This window comes from Eretmochelys imbricata, chromosome 11, assembly GCF_965152235.1.
Source record: "Eretmochelys imbricata isolate rEreImb1 chromosome 11, rEreImb1.hap1, whole genome shotgun sequence".
In the NCBI taxonomy this organism is placed as follows: Eukaryota; Metazoa; Chordata; order Testudines; family Cheloniidae; genus Eretmochelys; species Eretmochelys imbricata.
In genome coordinates this window covers 79,489,896-79,508,733 of record NC_135582.1, presented here as the reverse complement: position 1 = coordinate 79,508,733, position 18,838 = coordinate 79,489,896, and the positions used below count along the sequence as shown (strand labels likewise).

At 47.6% G+C, this 18,838-nt stretch overlaps 1 pseudogene; it reads left to right on the top strand.

The window, feature by feature from the left end:
* The first annotated feature begins 2,410 nt into the window (after positions 1–2,410).
* Positions 2,411–13,113, top strand: LOC144272263 (zinc finger protein RFP-like; annotated as a pseudogene).
* Positions 13,114–18,838: the final 5,725 nt, after the last annotated feature.

Here is an 18,838-nt window from a genome sequence, read left to right as displayed (position 1 = left end):
TATTTTATATAGGTGAAGGAAGAAGTGAGAAAGCCAGAACATTCCAATTGACTTGGGTGTCCAAATAGGGTGACCAGATGTCCCGATTTTATAGGGACAGTCCAGATATTCGGGGCTTTTTCTTATATAGGCGCCAGTTACCCCTCACCCCATCCCGATTTTTCACACTTTCTATCTGGTCACCTTGTGTCCAAATATCTTAGGACAGGAGGCTTTGCAAATTTCAGTTTGCCACATAGACCAGAGAAGAGTGACAAACCGTCTGTGGATCACCATTAGAACATGATGGCCCCTTGTGAATTATGAAAGGAGCTGAAAGTGCTTGGCAGGACTAGCTAATCTATGGAAGAGCTCATGGGATGTTCCTATGATTAAGGCTGCTTGAAAATTTTGTTGGTTTTGATGAAAAACTGCGGTTTTGATTTAAAAAAGTTTTCACAAAAAACGTCTGCCATCCGTTAATGGTTTTGATATTTTTCATGCAAAAAAACCAATAAAAATAAAAGCTCCAAAGCTGAACTATTTCACCAAGAAACCAAACAGATCGATTTGGGCATGCCACTACTATGTCCCATGGGAGATGTCGTGGGGTTGCTTGATGTCCCCTTTTTATTCTGCAGGCTAGGTTCCCCAGATGGACTTCATCTCCCATGATGCATCATGGTTATTGGACTCCCCTAATTCAATGACTCATGCAAAGGAGAGACCGTGGTGCATTGTGGGAGAGTCCTATCAGGGAGCCCCGTCGATGGTGGATGGATACAGGAGGAACGCAAATTACAACTCCCATGCAGTGACATTTCCAAATTGAAATACTTTGGGGTTTAGACAAAATAGTTCGGTATTCAGTTTTTCATTGAAAAGTTGAAACTTTCAGGAGGGAAGGGAAGGAGTGGGTACAGGTTCTTGAAGGAATGTATAGTGAGCTGTGTAGTTACTGGCTGTCTCACTGAAGGAAGTGCAAAGGAGTGAGTGATATGGGTGAGAAAGTTCCATCACAGGCCTTTTGATGTTGCTGTCTATGTGGATAGTGTGCTGGATATGATGTCTGGTAACATAGAATATCAGGGTTGGAAGGGACCTCAGGAGGTCATCTAGTCCAACCCCCTGCTCAAAGCAGGACCAATCCCCAAGTAAATCATCCCAGCCAGGGCTTTGTCAAGCCTGACCTTAAAAACTTCTAAGGAAGGAGATTCTACCACCTCCCTAGGGAACGCATTCCAGTGTTTCACCACCCTCCTAGTGAAAAAGTTTTTCTTAATATCCAACCTAAACCTCCCCCACTGCAACTTGAGACCATTACTCCTTGTCCTGTCCTCTTCCACCACTGAGAATAGTCTAGAACCATCCTCTCTGGAACCACCTCTCAGGTAGTTGAAAGCAGCTATCAAATCCCCCTTCATTCTTCTCTTCTGCAGACTAAACAATCCCAGCTCCCTCAGCCTCTCCTCATAAGTCATGTGTTCCAGACCCCTAATCATTTTTGTTGCCCTTCGCTGGACTCTCTCCAATTTATCCACATCCTTCTTGTAGTGTGGGGCCCAAAACTGGACACAGTACTCCAGATGAGGCCTCACCAATGTCGAATAGAGGGGGATGATCACGTCCCTCGATCTGCTGGCTATGCCCCTACTTATACATCCCAAAATGCCATTGGCCTTCTTGGCAACAAGGGCACACTGCTGACTCTATCCAGCTTCTCGTCCACTGTCACCCCTAGGTCCTTTTCCGCAGAACTGCTGCCGAGCCATTCGGTCCCTAGTCTGTAGCAGTGCATGGGATTCTTCCGTCCTAAGTGCAGGACTCTGTACTTGTCCTTGTTGAACCTCATCAGATTTCTTTTGGCCCAGTCCTCCAATTTGTCTAGGTCCCTCTGTATCCTATCCCTGCCCTCCAGCGTATCTACCACTCCTCCCAGTTTAGTATCATCCGCAAATTTGCGGAGAGTGCAATCCACACCATCCTCCAGATCATTTATGAAGATGTAGAAGGAGTTGGTGCTTTTCATTAGAGCTTTGCAGGAACCAGAAATTCCCTTTGGGGGAAATTCCATTTTTATTTTGAATCCAAAAGAAAAAAGAAGAAGAAGAAAAGAGAAACTTCCTGCAAAACCAAACAAAGGTTAATAATTTGGGATCAATTTAAATATTTATTTTCGATACATTGTAATGTTATATTCTGATTTTGACTATTTCATTTTATAATTGATAATGCAATATACAACAAGCATTTTTATTAAACAAAGTTGCTTCAAACTGAAAAACAAAAAGGGAACAATTTAACTTCACTGAAATGCTTCACAAAAAAAGAAAATCAAAGTTGGCACATTCCCATGCAAAGTTTTGATTTAATCAAAATAACATTTTCCAACAGAAAAATTGTTCCATTAGAATTTTTTTTTTTTGACCAGCTCTAATTTGCATACATGAGTGAGTAAAGGACAAGGGAAATCGCAGGGCAATGGGGTATCTACGCTATGGATTTCTGGGTTAACAAAGGGAGGAGTTAGTCTCAGTTTGGACTCATCACACTTAGTTCAAAGCTACTCTGCAATCCGCAAAAACCAAAGAATACGAGACTGTGCCCAGAAAGGAAATGCCCAATGACTAAGCCAAGTTCAGTCAGCCCATTTCTGAGAACACGGGAAGTGAAACTCAACTCCTCTCATGTCTCTTTCCTGCACTAGAAGTCATGGCTGCTGCAAATCCAGCAAAAACTCTCCAGGATGAACTGACCTGTCCCATCTGTCTGGAGTATTTTCAAGATCCAGTATCTCTAGACTGTGATCACAATTTCTGCAGAGCCTGCATCACCCAGTGCTGGGAGAGCTTGGATACAGATGTCTCCTGCCCTCAGTGCAGAGAGGCCTTTCCCCAGAGGAACCTCAGACTTAACAAGAAGCTCAGGAATGTTGCAGAAGCAGTCAGAGAATTGAGGTTGCAGTCAGTGAAAGAACCAGAAGCAGAGACATTGTGTGAGAAACACAAGGAGCCTCTGAAACTGTTCTACAAGAAGGATAAAATCCTCATCTGTGTCGTGTGTGACAAATCCAAGGAGCACAGAGATCACTCTGATTCCTGCAGAGGAGGTTGCTGCTGAAGAATTCAAGGTAGGAATTTACTGACTAACCACCATTTTTATAGCTAGAGCCTTGGGAAACTCACCTGCTCTGCCCCTCCCACCACATCCCAGAGACACAAACTCCCTTTCATTGCTTCTCCCCTCTTGGGGCCAAGGAAGCAGTAGGATGCTGCTGAGGCTGTCCTCTGGGCACACATCCCCATCACGCTTTCCCTGCAGAACTGCTCACGCAGGCAGGAAGGGAGCCCCACCCTCATGAGACTTAGCGGGGGCACTGAAGTGGTGCTCCCATCCTACAGACCCTAGCAAGTCTGTTTGATAAAATCAGGGGTGGGATTGCAGGAAGCAGGGACTGGGTGGGAGGGAGCAGCACAGCAATAGGGCACTGTAGCAGGGTCACCGCCTCCAGTGTGCCCCCTCATGGCCCAGGGTGGCTCTGCAGAGGCCCTGCCTCAGTTTCCCTCTGAGGTTCCCAGAAACAATCCACAAAGGGTTGTGGTCAATAACACCCCTGCTCTCCCAGCAGGGACTCCCAGGACTTTTTGTCTGGAGTTTGGCCTTATCACCCTGAAGAAGGTCCAAGGCCTCCTCTGCCTTTTACACAGATCTCCTCCCTCTGGCCCTCCATAGGCCTCTGTTTTGGCTACCCCAGGCCTGATTGGAGCACATAACCCACCTGTGATGGGTTCAGTCACAGAGACCCCCTCGTGACGGTCACTCGATGTGCTGGGGATACCACTGAGAACAACCCCCCTGCCAGAAAAGGTACCCCTTCTCTCCTGCCTTGCTGAGTTAAGACACTCCAGTCAGCTCCAGCACAGACCAAGGGGTTGGGCCACACCCCCCTGCAGTTTACTGAGAGGGAGATTCCCTCAGCCCAGGGGCTTCTCAGTTAACAGGGACTTTCCCAGCACACAATATTTAGTCTTTCTGGGAGACTAAACCCAAAATAAATCTGTTTTACTCTGTATAATGCTTATACAGGGTAAAATCATAAATTGTTCAACCCCTATAACACTGATAGAGAGAGATGCACAGCTGTTTGCTCCCCCCAGGTATTAATCACTTACTCTGGGTTTATTAATAAACAAAAGTGATTTTATTAAGTATAAAAAGTAGGATTTAAATGGTTTCAAGTAATAACAGACAGAGCAAGGAAGGTCACAAAAGTAAAATAAAACAAATTCACAAGTCTAAGCCTAATACATTAAGAAACTGATTACAGGTAATATCTCACCCTCAAAGATGTTCCAATAAGCATACTTCACAGACCGGATTCTTTCCTAGCCTGGGCCCAATCCTTTTCAGACCAAAGCTGTAGTTTATGGCCTGGGTCCAGCAACCTTGAGCCAGCTGAAGACAAAAGGGAGGGGCTGCAGGGCCTTTTATATTCTCTTTCTTGTGGGCGGAAACTCCTTTGTTCCTTTGCAAAATCACAGCAACAGTATGGAGTTTGTAGCCACATGGGCAAGTCACATGTCCATGAAAGAGTCAGCTTTTTGCAGGCGGACACCATTGTTTACATGTTAATTTGAATGTTCCCAGGAAAGCTCAGGTGTGGACTGGCGTCTCCCAACGCCCATTGTTAATTAAATGTTTGTTGATGGGCCACTCATATCTTATTTCCCTAAATTCAGACATAGAAAAGATACATGCAAACAAATAGGATGAATCTATTCAGTAGATCATAACCTTTGCAAAGATATGTTACATGGCATATTTAGCATAAAGCAAATTCCAGTTATGTCATATTTATAGTCATCAGCATATTTTCATAAAAATATGGAGTGCAATGTCACACCACCCACTCCTGGTCACTGGTCCTTCTTCATTGTCCCCACCTGCGTAGGAGAGCTGTCTATGTCACAGGTAGTGCTGAGACCCATCTCCCTTTCAAGGGCCAGCCACCCTGTGACCAGCATTGTCAACTGTCCACATCTCCTAGGGCCACAGGGAGAGAGTCCCCGTCCTGCTGATATCAGTTTGGGAATTTTGGCCATAGATTTCGATGTGCAAGCCTTGAGCCCATACAATTTTCTGTGTTGACATTCATAACAATATTTAATAGAATGCACTGGTTTCCCGTTGCAGTAGCATCTACGAGTCCCAGTGAGGGATTAGGGGCTTCTTGTGCCAGGCACTGTACAGACAAGTTAACCAAAGGGAGCTCACAGTCTAAAACCAGGACCATGTGCAGCAGGTGGATAAAGAAACAGCCTGGAGTGGGAGTGGGGAACTCGTAGGGATGGCTGAGTATATAAGTGATCTCGATAGTCTGTTTGCTGCCTGTTTCCTCGGTGCAGCGTGTAAGTGCCCATACTTTCAATCTAGACTGTTTTAGGTGCTGGAATGGCAGCAGGCAGGAGGAGGAGTCCATGGCCCAGTCTCCCCTCCCTGCTGGGGGCTTGGCAGGGAGGTCAGAATTGGGCTGAGGGCGCTGATACCCCCTTGGCACTGGATCCCAAATGGTGGGTTGTGAAACTGCCAGAGGGTCATGGGAAGGTGGTAGATGAGTGGTGGGCTTAGTGCACAGGTGAGACCCTGGGGGGAGAGGGATTGCAGAGCTGAGCCCACCCTACACTCAGCCGCAGTGGTGACTCCTGTCCCACGGGGCTGGGTCCAGCTCTCCACAGAGGGAGTTATGGCCAGAAAGAACCCCGTGGGCAGACTCCAGCATGAAGCTTCTTGTCCCGTCTGTCTGGAGTATTTCAGAGAACCTGTCACTCTGGAGCGGGGGCACAATTTCTGCTGAGCCTGCATCATCCAGTGCTGAGAGAAATCAGGTATAGCCATCACCTACCCTCAGTGTAGACAAACTGTGAGCAGAGAAATCCCAGGCCGAAGAGGCAGCTGTCAGCTGTCATAGAAATAACCAAACAACTGAGTTTACAGGTAATAAAGGATGCAGGAGGGGAGAGGGTGTGTGGGGAACACCAGGAGCCTCTCAAGCTGTTCTGCGAAGAGGATCAAACTCCCATTTGCCTAGCGTGTGACAGATCCCGGGCTCACCGAGATCACACAGTCGTTCCCATAGAGGAGGCTGCAGAGGAGTACAAGGTAAGGAATTGCTGTCAAGTTTAATGAGTTATAGCTTTGGGTTTAATTACCAGTTAATTTAATCACATGTTGACAGTCACAGGTATAACGGCATCATTCTGCTTTGTAAAGCCTTCATTGTATGAGAGATGCTGTAAAGGGTAAATGATGGGGCAGTGTGGCAAGCCGGGCAAGAGATGAAGACTTTACATACAGATGTTTGATGTGGGATCTTTCATCTGAAATCCCGAATCCTTTTCGAAACTGCCTCCCACTGGTGAAATAAGGCAATTTTCTGCAGAACTGAAGCTGCTAAATGAGGAGTGAGGTTTAAATCACAAGAGCTGCAGGCCAGTCTGTGTGAGAGTGCTGCCTTCAGACTGGAGAAGGGGGAGTTACAAGCTGTGGTTATTGCTATTTGTATCATAGTATTTATTATTATTTACTTACATACAGACCTCAGACAAGATCCGACCTCTACTGTGCTGGGCCCTGCACAAAACCCAGTGAGGGACAATCCCTGGCCTGTTTATAGTCTAAGTAGATAAGACAGACAGAGGGTGAGAGAGGAATCTGAGGCACAACAAGGGGATGGGACTTGTCCAAGGTTACCGAGCAGCTCAGTGGCAGAGCTGGGAATAGACCCCAGGTCTCCCAGCGCCCAGTCCAGTACCCTAATCTCTAGGTCATGCTGCCTCCACAGCAGTGATGAAGTGTGGCCATTAGGAGGGAACAACACCTTGATAAAGGTCCTAGGCCCAGCAAGGAGATGAAGTTTCTCCTTGGGATTCTGAATTCCCACGTTGCTGGTCTGCACTAGAGGAGCTCGCTGGGCTGAACACGGGGTGGCCCCTGAGCACCTTGAGCTCCTGCACAAGAGGGCTCCAGGCAGTGCCGGTTCCTGTCAGATCTCTTTGGGATTGAACGTGATTGCAGCAAAGCTAACCCCTGGGTGGGGCTGCCCCGCGTCAGTCTGAGGGACCAACCACAGTGGCTCCATTGGTCCTCACGCTGCTCTCCCCCGGTGAGAGCCAGAACCCGCTGCTGCTGGCAGCTTTGCTGGGAGCTGTGGAATAGCTGCCCAGGCGGCATTGCCACGGGAAGGGCTCAGGACAGCTCGGACCAAGCCCAACCGTTCTCAACAAAAGCCAGAACGTCTAATGGGGTTTGCCCTACTACGACCAGTCCCGTCCAGCCAGTCCCATCCACAAGGCTTGAGAGCTTACAGTCAGTGGGAGTTGGGCTCCGCTGAGAATCCCAGCCCAGATTTCTCACCCGGCAGGCTTCTGGGATTGCTGTCACTTTGTCAGTTAAACCTTCTCCAAAACAGGTTGTTTCACACCGTGAAAGAAAATCCAAGGGTGTGACCCCAGTTTCATGTTGGTGTAAATCAGGGGAGACATGAGGTCAAATATAAAACATTCCCAGGCTCCATGAATATTAATATGACTTAAAGTCCTTGGTCTCGCTGATGTCATAACCCTGCTTGGTTGTCCTGTCATCAATACGGTCATTTGTTTGTTTATTTGTTTGTTTTTGATAGGGGTTGAAAAGGTTCCCCCCCCCACTCACACTCTGATCTATCAAAATAAAAATCAAACCACCCAAAACATTTCCATTTGTTCAGGAAAAGATCCAGGCCCATTTGCAGACTGAGGGAGGAGAGAGAAAAGTTTCTGGGATTTAAAGTGACTGGAGAGAAGAGGAGCCAGGAGTATCTGGTAGGTGCCCGTCATTTTTCACCTGCATTTGTAATGAGCTGGATGGAGGCCGTTCAGTCCTGGGTAAAGCAGAATTCAGTTAAGTGGGGAATAATCACAAGTAAATCAAAATGAGTTGTTTTAGCAGGAACTATTACTTAGGCTTACACCTTAAACTATTGTTCTTATCTACTGTGTATTAACGACTGTTAGTTTAATTAAACTCACTTTATAGGGAACAATTTACATTGATGAACTAACAGAATTTTGAATTAGAAAATCCAATGCACTAGAACATAAGCCCCAGGGACACGTGTTCACTTCTCAGTTTTCAGCCTCTCTAAGCCCAGAGTTTGGAGGAAAAGTTCTTTGTTTACTGTTTTGTGTTGCAGCCTAAATAGAAACAGGTATTCCTTGGTGCCGTGTGTTGGTTTCTTAATTGAACAATTATCCCTCTGCTCCTCTCTGGTTTACAGTCCCTTTGTGCTCATTTCCCTATTCCTGTCATTCGCCTTGTACACCTTAGGCCACGGTAAGGATTTCTTGTTTTACAGTCCTAGCTATTTTCTTATTTTCACTACAGCTCACTTCCTCCTTATTTCTTAAGTCTGTTTCTCTTTAATTACACTTTATCCTTTATTACACCATATTTCCTTCATATTTCCTTCTTACGTTACTTTTCTCATAGTTTTTCGAACAATGCTTTTTGAATAATTTCTTATATTGCAAAGGCCTTGTCCACACTACATAGCTTTCAGTGACATGGCCACGTCAACACAGCTGTGTCACTAAAAGTCGGGGAGCGTAGCCGCTGTTTGTTGGCTCTTTTGCCGACAAAATACTCCCACCCCCAATGAGCGGCGTTCGCGTTTTTGACAGGAGAGCGCTCCTGCCGACAACGTGCTGTTCACACTGGCACTTGCTGCAACAAAACGTTTGTCTTTCGGGGGGAGAGGGTTTAGCACCTCTGAAAGACAAAAGATTTAGTCATTCAATTGCCAGTGTAGACATAGCCTTAGAAACTCCAGCTATTTTTCCTCTTGTTTAACTGTACTATTCTTCCTTTTACTTTCCCTCTTTTCCCCACCTGCCATTCTTTCCTCTTACTGTCCCTTTGGTGGCTCCCCTACTGTTCCTATTACCCTCGTCTTTCCTGTTCCTCCTGAACTGGGCTTCAGCTCTGTTCCTGGCACCCCCGCGACGATGCATCTCAGCCACTGTGGTCCCTATCCACGGGCTCCCCACTTACTGCGTCCCTTCTTTTCTGGTGCCAGTCGCTGCCTGGCTCACTGCTGGCCTCTCTCTCTCTCCCAGCACTGGGAAGCCTCCCGCCAGACTCCACCAGCTGTTTCTGCTGCTCACAGCAGCACTCCAGGGGGAGTGGCCACCTCCCCCCACCCCCGCTGTTTTTTTCCCTTTTATTTCCCCCCAAAAAACATAGGTGCTGGAACTAGGGGTTCTGGGGGTGCTGCCCCTGGGCTTGAAGGAGTGGTAACAACACAGATACATGGCTTCCGCCTTCAGCACCCCCCTATAAAGAGCATTTCAGCACCACTGCCCAAAAACTGTCCCCAGGCTTGAGCTCACCCCACCTCAGTGGTCCTGGAATACTTGGCGTTCTCGAGACTTCTCCCAGAGCAGCTGGTTTGGGCTCCCCTTAAAAAAAAAAATTCTAAATCCCATGAGGCTGCCTCTGAGCCACAACCTGGCAGTGCTGCGTCCATTGCCCAGCAGCCTCCGGTACTGGTGGGGCCTTTACACACTGACCTGAGGCGTGAGGTGTGTCTGTAGGTAGAGTCCTTTGTGGCCTTGGGGAAAGTGAGCGTTTGTCAGTTGATCCCTGATCCTGGGACACTGTGTGGGTGTGTGTACGTGTAGATGCCTATGAGGGGGGCCTGTAAAACCCTCTCCCTAGAGAAGGGTAACGTCTTCCTCTTCACAGTCTATCATTTCATTTCAATCAATGAATCACTTTCCAGCTTTTGTGGCTTCGATGAAAATCTTCCCAAGGTGAACTGAACGTATCCAGTGTAGCGCTCGATGCCTGAGTCTGTACGTTTTTATTGAATTGTTTCCTTCTTTTCTTCTCTGTCAAGGTAATTCTGTGGAGATCTGGGAACCTAACAGAACTTTCCATTGTCTGGATTTTTTTAAACGGGGGGCGGGGAATTGGGTAGAACCAAAAATGAACCTTTAAAAAATTTTGAGCAGATAAAAAAAATAATATTTTTTCTTGGACAAATGACATCTTTCACTTTGATAAACTCAAAATGTTTTGTTTCGATCTGGACCATTTTTTAAAATGATATAATTATATTAAATATAAGGAAATTTTAATAAATTTATTTCAAATAAAAAAAATCAAGCTATTTTCTTAAGAAATAGTTGAAATAAATGTCTTGATTTTTTCAAGATTTTTATTTATTTTTTACCAAACAGCAAATTTACATGAACTCATGAAACATTTCAGAGGTGACAAAACTGCATTTTCCCTGAAGAAAAGTTTAGTGCAAAAAAATTTCGCCTAGATCTAGTGCTGAGTCCTGAATCCCACTGCCTTGGGGTCTCTTATCTCTGAGGTCCCTGATAACACACTATCCTGACCAGGTCGCACATGGAAATATCTCCGTAAGAGAGATAGAGGCCAAATGGGAAGGTGTGAGAAAATCCTCTCCCTCGTGGGATACAGGGCATAGTCTCCCACAAGGTATAGTCAAGTGTTTGATGTCTTAGAGTTTGAAAAGGAAGTCTCCCTCCTGCACACTCAGCACTCCATGCAAGGACCCCAGGCTCCGTCCATGTCCCTGACCAGCCCTTTCCCTACTGCTTTACAGAAACAGACCCAGGCCGAGAGGCAGAAGATTGCATGTCAATTTCAGCAACTGCGGCAGTTCCTGGAGGAACAAGAGCGACTCCTGCTGGCCCAGCTGGACCAGTTGGACAAGGAGATTGTGAACATACAGAATGAATATTTCACTAAACTTTCTAAGAAGATTTCCCATCTCAGTGAGCTGATCAGTGAGATGGAGGAGAAGGGTCAGGAGTCAGCGAGTGAATTCCTGCAGGTGAGACCAAGTCAGAGAAACATCCCAGATCCCAAACAAAAGGACAGCTCCTGAATCCTGGACACTGGGGTCAAGCGGTCAGAGAGGACAGCATAACTCAGTGTGTGCATTGCACAAATGTGAGTTACAATTGTTCTTTCAAGAGATAGAGACACTTTTATATTAGAAATGGAAAAGCCTCATTAGCTCAGTGTATCCATGACCCTTGTCCTTTTTACCCTATATCTGCAAAATCCCTTCCCTGAGATCCCAAGTGTGTGACTCAGGTAGGACTGAGATTCTCTCTCTCTCTCTCTCTGTCTTTTCTAGGACATTGGAAGCACCTTGAGCAGGTATGTGGCTCTTTCTCACTCCCACACATACTTCTTATGCTGGAAAAAAGCTTGGAAACCATGTTAACACCACATCTCCTCAGGGTCACACAGCAAAATGGGTGGGGCAGGGTCACATTTTGGATACCAATCTCCGATTAACTTAATCCTGAGAGTCTCACCTTTTTATAGAAGAGTCTGGGATTATCTATTGAATTGGATGCTACATCCCTGGGGGACTTGCTGGCTCAGGATTCTGGGGACGGAATAGGAGTGCTGAGGTACTGGTTACCATAGGCACCCATGGGAAAAAATTAGCAGGTTCTCTGCACCCACTGACAACCAAGGTCCCCATGCCCCCCCTGAGTGTGCCACGTTCATGCTCCTCCCCCTCCCTCTCAGCGCTTCCCTGCCACCGGCCCGCCACCAAACAGCTGTTTGGCGGCACTTAGGATGCTCCAGGAGGGAGGGGGAGGAGCAGGGACACGGTATGCTTGGGGGAGGAGGCGGAGAAGAGGTGGGGCAGGGGCGGGGACTTGGGGGAAGGGGGTGGAATGGGGGCGGGGTGGGAAAAGGCAGGGCAGGGACGGGACATGGCCAGGGTGGGGTGGGGGTCCAGCACCACCAGGCAGAGGGGAAGTCAGCACCTATGCTGGTTACAATTTAACCCAGGTCTGCTGCGATAAAGAGAGATCCCACCTGAGGACTGTTTGGAGACCAGTGTGGAATGAGCTGGGTAGGGGGGAGTTGGTGTATCAGTCTAGTTCCTAATGGACAGATTTCTACAGCACTTAGCACTGGAATCTCCTATCCATCAGAAGCATAGAGGCCAGGGAGTGAATTGGCCATGGAGACTCAATTCCCCTTTTAACAAGAAATTATAATGTATCACTAAATGAAATATAAGAATGTGAATTTTTTTCTTTCCAGGTGTGAGAAGGGGAAGCTCCAGAAGTCAGTGGAGATTTCTCCTGAACTGGAAAAGGGGCTCAGCAATTTCTCCCAGAAATATATTTGCTCTTAGGGAGACTCTGAGGATGTTCAAAGGTACTAAGACAGGACCTAGGAAGGGAAAGTGGAATATGCCTCTGAGACTGGGAGGAGATGGGCTCTGGCCAATTAGATGACATATCTATTTAATAAAATGTGGAAAGTAGAGAAATTGAGCAGATGTAGCAGGGGCCCAGGCATCAGGATGTTTCAAATTAATTCATGATTTACCAAAGGTCACAACATTAAGGTCCAAATTTAGCCAAATGGCCTAAATTGTGCCCCTTGAGTTTATCTCTCCCAGTTACAGAGCTGGCAAAGCCTGTCGGGCCCAATGAATTAGGGGTGATTCTCTAGCTGGATCTCAGGACTTCCCCAGCCTGTGCCTGCACTGCCCTCTGAAGCCACTAAATAGGGGAGTCACAGATTGGCCTTCTCTATCCCTTTGCCAGTTCAGGATGAATTTGGCCCATTGAGTTGACCCTCTTCCATCTCAGATTTCCCCACTTATAAAATAATTTTATCATTATTCATATTTCAGTCTATGGAGGGGAAAGGGCCCCATTGCACTGAGCTCTGCAGAGTGCTGAGTAAATAGACCCAAAAAGTTTACAATTCAGAGCCCTGACTGCAAATTCTTAACATCCCATGAATGTCAAAGAGACCAAAGTGTGCAAAGCTACTTTCGCCCTAAACTTTTTGCAGGATCTGGGTCTAAGTTATGGCACAATGCAACTGGTGAATGAGACAAACCAGCTGGGGTTGGGGGGTGGATGATGAAGGGAAAGGATATCTCTCCTAGAGATTGCATCTCACAGGTGGTTGTGTGGCTTAATGACAGTTGACTCCATTGCTGTGAGACGTCTGAATAAAAGAGGAAAAAGGAGGTTTCAGACTAGTTTATATTGATATTAAAGCCCTAAGTGTGTGTCTGTGCCTCGGTTTGTTTTTTGGTTGTAATTAAAACACAGTTATATTGGTTTAGAATAAGAATGCGGTTACACATACGACAGCATGAAAGCTCATCTTTCTTATCCTTTGCCCCTCCAGCCACTCTGCCATCTGAACTGGAGACAAAAAGAGAGAAATCCCTAGGGTCACGCAGATTGGGTGAGATTTCAGCTGGAGACTATCTTTAAATTATGAGAAAATTCCCACAAAAATATGTTGATAAAATCAACCAAACTGACAGCGGTCATGCCATACACAGCCCTAAAAATAAAAGCATGTAATGCTAAGGAGATCCCAAGCTGAAGTCAGACAAACAATCCTGAAGCCAATTGCCAACCTTAGTGCTGAGTTCGTGCCCATGCCAATGATCAGAAACACTCGCACTGACCAACATCCAAACACCTGAACACTGATCCTGGCATTTTCATAGGCATTCGTTGACCTTTTTAATGTTATATTCAGAGTGATGAACAGAAAAACCTCTCCCCTGAGGGCTGACACATCCCTCTCCTTTGCCCCTTCTCCAATATCCTCCCTTTCCTGTGGGTTCTTCCGTCCTAAGTGCAGGACCCTGCACTTATCCTTATTGAACCTCATCAGATTTCTTTTGGCCCAATCCTCCAATTTGTCTAGGTCCCTCTGTATCCTATCCCTGCCCTCCAGCATATCTACCACTCCTCCCAGTTTAGTATCATCCGCAAATTTCCTGAGAGTGCAATCCACACCATCCTCCAGATCGTTTATGAAGATATTGAACAAAACCGGCCCCAGGACCGACCCCTGGAGCACTCCACTTGACACCGGCTGCCAACTAGACATGGAGCCATTGATCACTAACTGTTGAGCCCGACAATCTAGCCAACTTTCTTCCCACCTTATAGTGCATTCATCCAGCCCATACTTCTTTAACTTGCTGACAAGAATACTGTGGGAGACCGTGTCAAAAGCTTTGCTAAAGTCAAGAAACAATACATCCACTGCTTTCCCTTCATCCACAGAACCAGTAATCTCATCATAGAAGGCGATGAGATTAGTCAGGCATGACCTTCCCTTGGTGAATCCATGCTGACTGCTCCTGATCACTTTCCTCTCATGTAAGTGCTTCAGGATTGATTCTTTGAGGACCTGCTCCATGATTTTTCGGGGACTGAAGTAAGGCTTACTGGCCTGTAGTTCCCAGGATCCTCCTTCTTCCCTTTTTTAAAGATTGGCACTACATTAGCCTTTTTCCAGTCATCCGGGACTTCCCCCGTTCGCCACGAGTTTTCAAAGATAATGGCCAATGGCTCTGCAATCACAGCCGCCAATTCCTTCAGCACTCTCGGATCCAACACGTCCGGCCCCATGGACTTATGCACGTCCAGCTTTTCTAAATAGTCCCTAACCACCTCTTTCTCCACAGAGGGCTGGCCATCTATTCCCCATGTTGTGATGCCCAGCGCAGCTGTCTGGGAGCTGACCTTGTTCGTGAAGACAGAGGCAAAAAAAGCATTGAGTACATTAGCTTTTTCCACATCCTCCGTCACTAGGTTGCCTCCCTCATTCATTAAGGGGCCCACACTTTCCTTGGCTTTCTTCTTGTTGCCAACATACCTGAAGAAATCCTTCTTGTTACTCTTAACATCTCTCGCTAGCTGCAGCTCCAGGTGCGATTTGGCCCTCCTAATTTCATTCCTACATGCCCGAGCAATATTTTTATACTCTTCCCTGGTCATATGTCCAACCTTCCACTTCTTGTAAGCTTCTTTTTTATGCTTAAGATCTGCTAGGATTTCACCGTTAAGCCAAGCTGGTCGCCTGCCATATTTACTATTCTTTCGACACATCGGGATGGTTTGTCCCTGTAACCTCAACAGGGATTCCTTGAAATACAGCCAGCTCTCCTGGACTCCTTTCCCCTTCATCTTAGTCCCCCAGGGGATCCTACCCATCCCAGTTGTGCACGTCTCTCTTTCAGTGATATAGAGGGCGAACATTTTATGAGTTTACCCTGTATAAGCTTTATACAGAGTAAAACGGATTTATTTGGGGTTCAGGCTCCCAGAAAGGCTGAACACTGGGTGCTGGGAAAGTCCCTGTTAACTGAAAAGCCCCACGGCTGAGTGAATCTCAGTTTCTGTGAACTGCAGAGGGGCGTGGCCCAACCTCTGAGTCTGGGCTGGAGCTGAATTGGAGTGTCTGGCTCAGCAAGACAAGAGTGGAGGGGCACCCGTTCTGGCAGGAGGGTTGTTCTCTGTGGTACCCCAGAGCATCAAGTGACAGTCTCAAGGGGGTCTCTGTGACCGAACCCATCACAGATACTATCTATGGAGAGGGTGCAAAATAGACAGAATATTCATGATGTTAATTTGATAGTCCCCAAATATGGCATGTGGTTGCCATATCTGTCACCCAGAGTTCACAGGTGAATGTTATACACTGTCCCTATCATCGCTGAATAGGGCTGAACACTTCTCACAAGCACCTTGGGTATAATGGGTAATGGGGAGGGGGGGCTGGTTCTCTGACACACCAAGGACTTTTCATGCTGCTCCAGTGCAGTGCCCTCCCTGACTGCTGTAAGGATGGTGTAAGGGCCAGCAGGATATGAAAAGAGATCATTGCCATTGTGCAGGTAAAGTCAGAAGTCAGATAATGAAGAGGGAGAAGGAGGCAGATAGAAAAGTGCAGGGGGCAGAGAACCAGCCATTGTGGAACTGAACAGAAAGGGGGGGTCTCTGGGCAGAGACTCAGCATCCAGAGCAACAAAGAGAGCTGGTTAAATTAGCAGAATGGAAATCACAGCAGGAGGGAATCAAAATGTCTGTGTAGCTGTGGGGACAACCCCGGGGGTGCCATGGGATACGATAAGACTTTCACTGAGGACACAGAATGAAGAAGGTCTCACTTCTCACCCCTAGACGGCTGTGCCTAGTGCAGTGTGAATGACTTGTGGGTTTTAATTTCATAACTGGAGAGTTGGGAAGTCATGATTTGTTTGTGGCTGAAGAGTCTGATCTGTGACTTACATGGTCCAGCGGTGTAGTGTAGCGGAATTGTGTAGTGTCCTTTTAAATAGTTTGTGAGCCCAGTAACGGCGCTCACCATGTTCTATGTCTTAGAAGCCTCCAGTCAGAGCAGCAGCGTGTGTATAGATAAACACCATCACTAGGACCCAGCTGTGCTCTGCGGTTTATGGTCGTTGTGTAAAGAGCAAAAGACCAGGGCTGGATTTAGGGGCAGGCGACCCTGCCAACCACCTGGAGTGCCAGGATTGGTGGGCGCCAGGCTTGGGGGGTGCCAGGCTTGGGGTCCTGTGTCTGTTAGTGACAAAAGGGAAAACAGAATGTTTGAAGTGAAATGTTTCAAGTATAGATGTTAGTACATTCCAGTTATTCCTACAATTAAAAATTTTCTTTGAGGAAACTTTTTTTTTTTTGCTTATATAGGCATGAATAGATACAGATGTACAGATCCTAGCATGCACATTTATTGTCTTATATGACAGGGATAAATCATGCATGCAAATCGTGCATCAAAGCCATGAAATGGGCTACAAATACAATAAAAGAAAAGTATTCAAAAATTTAACAAATGGAAGGGGGGGGCAACAAAGAAACGCTCCTCGCCGAGGGCACCATTTGGTCTAGGGCTGGCGCTGCAAAAAGCAGACGTGGTTTACGAGACAAGGCAGTGAAGCGAGGTGGATGGTGATGACCAGCAACAGAACATCAGCAAACCCAGCGAGGAGCCGAGAGCTCCTACCTGACACCAGACTGTGAACCTGTAGAGCGAGGCAGAGAGCGACGTAGCTGGGCAGAGCGGAGCTCACTGTGGAGCCGGGAGAGAACAAGGGAACCTTCCCCATCATCGTAGCTGGGTCTGGGGAACAGGAGAAATAACAAACCAGATGGTGAGTGAGCGGGACGCGGTGACAGCGACACAGGGCAGTGGGGAGGAGGTAACAAGCACCAGAAGGGAAGGGATTTCCCCCACAGGTCTCGCCTGCCTGGCTCTGAGCAGGGTCAGATGTCACTGGGCCAGCAGCCGGTCCATACCACACTCACACCATGGCTGCACCTGTGGAGATGTCTGGTGTAATTTAGATTGCCATAGGACATCTACACTGAACACATCACCGGCCACCGACAGTGCCAGGAGGCATGAGCTGGAGCGACATGGTGCATCAACGATGAGAGAGGGACCGAGAGACTTTGTCCGTTGGACCATATGAACTGGAGCCATAAACTCACTGAACGTTAAATCTCTCCAAATGAGGGTCAATCCATCCTCATCATCGCATTCACTCACTGTACTCCACACCTGAACATAGCCATTATATGAACAACATACCCTCATACCTCAATGTCTGTCCTTTGACCCGTTAACCTTTTACCCCCAATCGGGGATATTGCAGATTATGTATTCCTTAGCCACCCGATCTTAAACCGAACTTCGCACCCCTTGATAATCTGTACGTTATTCCCTGATAACCTGAAACGTCTGTGCTTAAATTCTGTACCGTTCACTTTTTTAAAAAACATCATCTTAATAAAAATTTTAAATCTGTAAACTCTCCAGGGCAAGGATGGCTCCTCACTAGTGGTGTGTCCAGGGCACAGCACAATGGGGCCCGCATCTTGGTTGGGCCATTTAGGTGTTACTGTAATATAAATAAATAAATAAATAAGAAAGGAGGTATTAAGGAGAGCAAGTGAGTGCAAGCAATGCCTCTGAACGTGGTAGGAATGGCCCCTTATTGCTGTAGGAGAAAGCAGCGCCATCTCCCAGCCACACCTGTCTTGGGTGAGGGCATGGGCAGTAGGTATCACAGGCCAGGGAGGCTCAGCCTCCCCAAACAGCCCAGCCTGCCCAGCCCAGCCCATGCTCTGCCCCCAGCCCCCACCTGCCTGCTTCCAGTTCCCTCTTTTCCGCTGGGACTTGGGCAGGGGCAGCCAGCATGTGGCTGGGACTTGGGGCAGCTGGGGCCGGTACAAGCACCAGCCTATGGCCAGGACTCAGGGTGGTGCTCCGGGGCTGGGGGTGGCTGGGGTGGCCTGGGACTGGGGGGGCAGTGGCTATGGTGGGGGTGCACGGGCAGGGAGGGGGGCGGGGACTTGGGCAGAATGGGAGAGGCCCAGGGCTAGGGTCCTGCAACGGGCAGGTCACGTGCTGCCCATAGGTGAGGGCTCTCTGAGGAGCTCCCTAAGAGCAAATCAGCCCCCGGCCCCAGTGATTTTACATGTCAGTGACCCACCCAACATCTCCAGGGTTGGTGCAATGTCAGGGTTGAATTATGATCAAGGTCACCACATCTCTGTGGCCCCTCAGTGCCGCAACATTTAAACAATTCTAAAGTGAGATTCCCAGAGGCGGTACGGTCTGTGGTCCTGTCTCTGACAGCCGGGAACACGTAGCCTGTAGGGTCCTTAGGCTTCCTAGGTGTGTCTGCAATCTGCGGGTACCGGGCGTAGGAGTGCCCAAGTGACTGCATACGCTGGGCATCACCTCTGGCTGGCTGGGGGCTCACTGGAGGGCTCGTGGGTCTCTTTTTGGAGTCTTTTTCCTACGTTCACCCTCTGGAGGGAGAAGGCTGCGGCGCTGGCATGCATGGCCAAGGAGACTTGGGACCAGGTCAGTCGCCTCTTGGATGGCTTCCTCCGTACGGAGAAGTTTTGATTTTAGTTCCTGGTATTTTTCAGGATCTGTGTGAAGGGGTGTACCG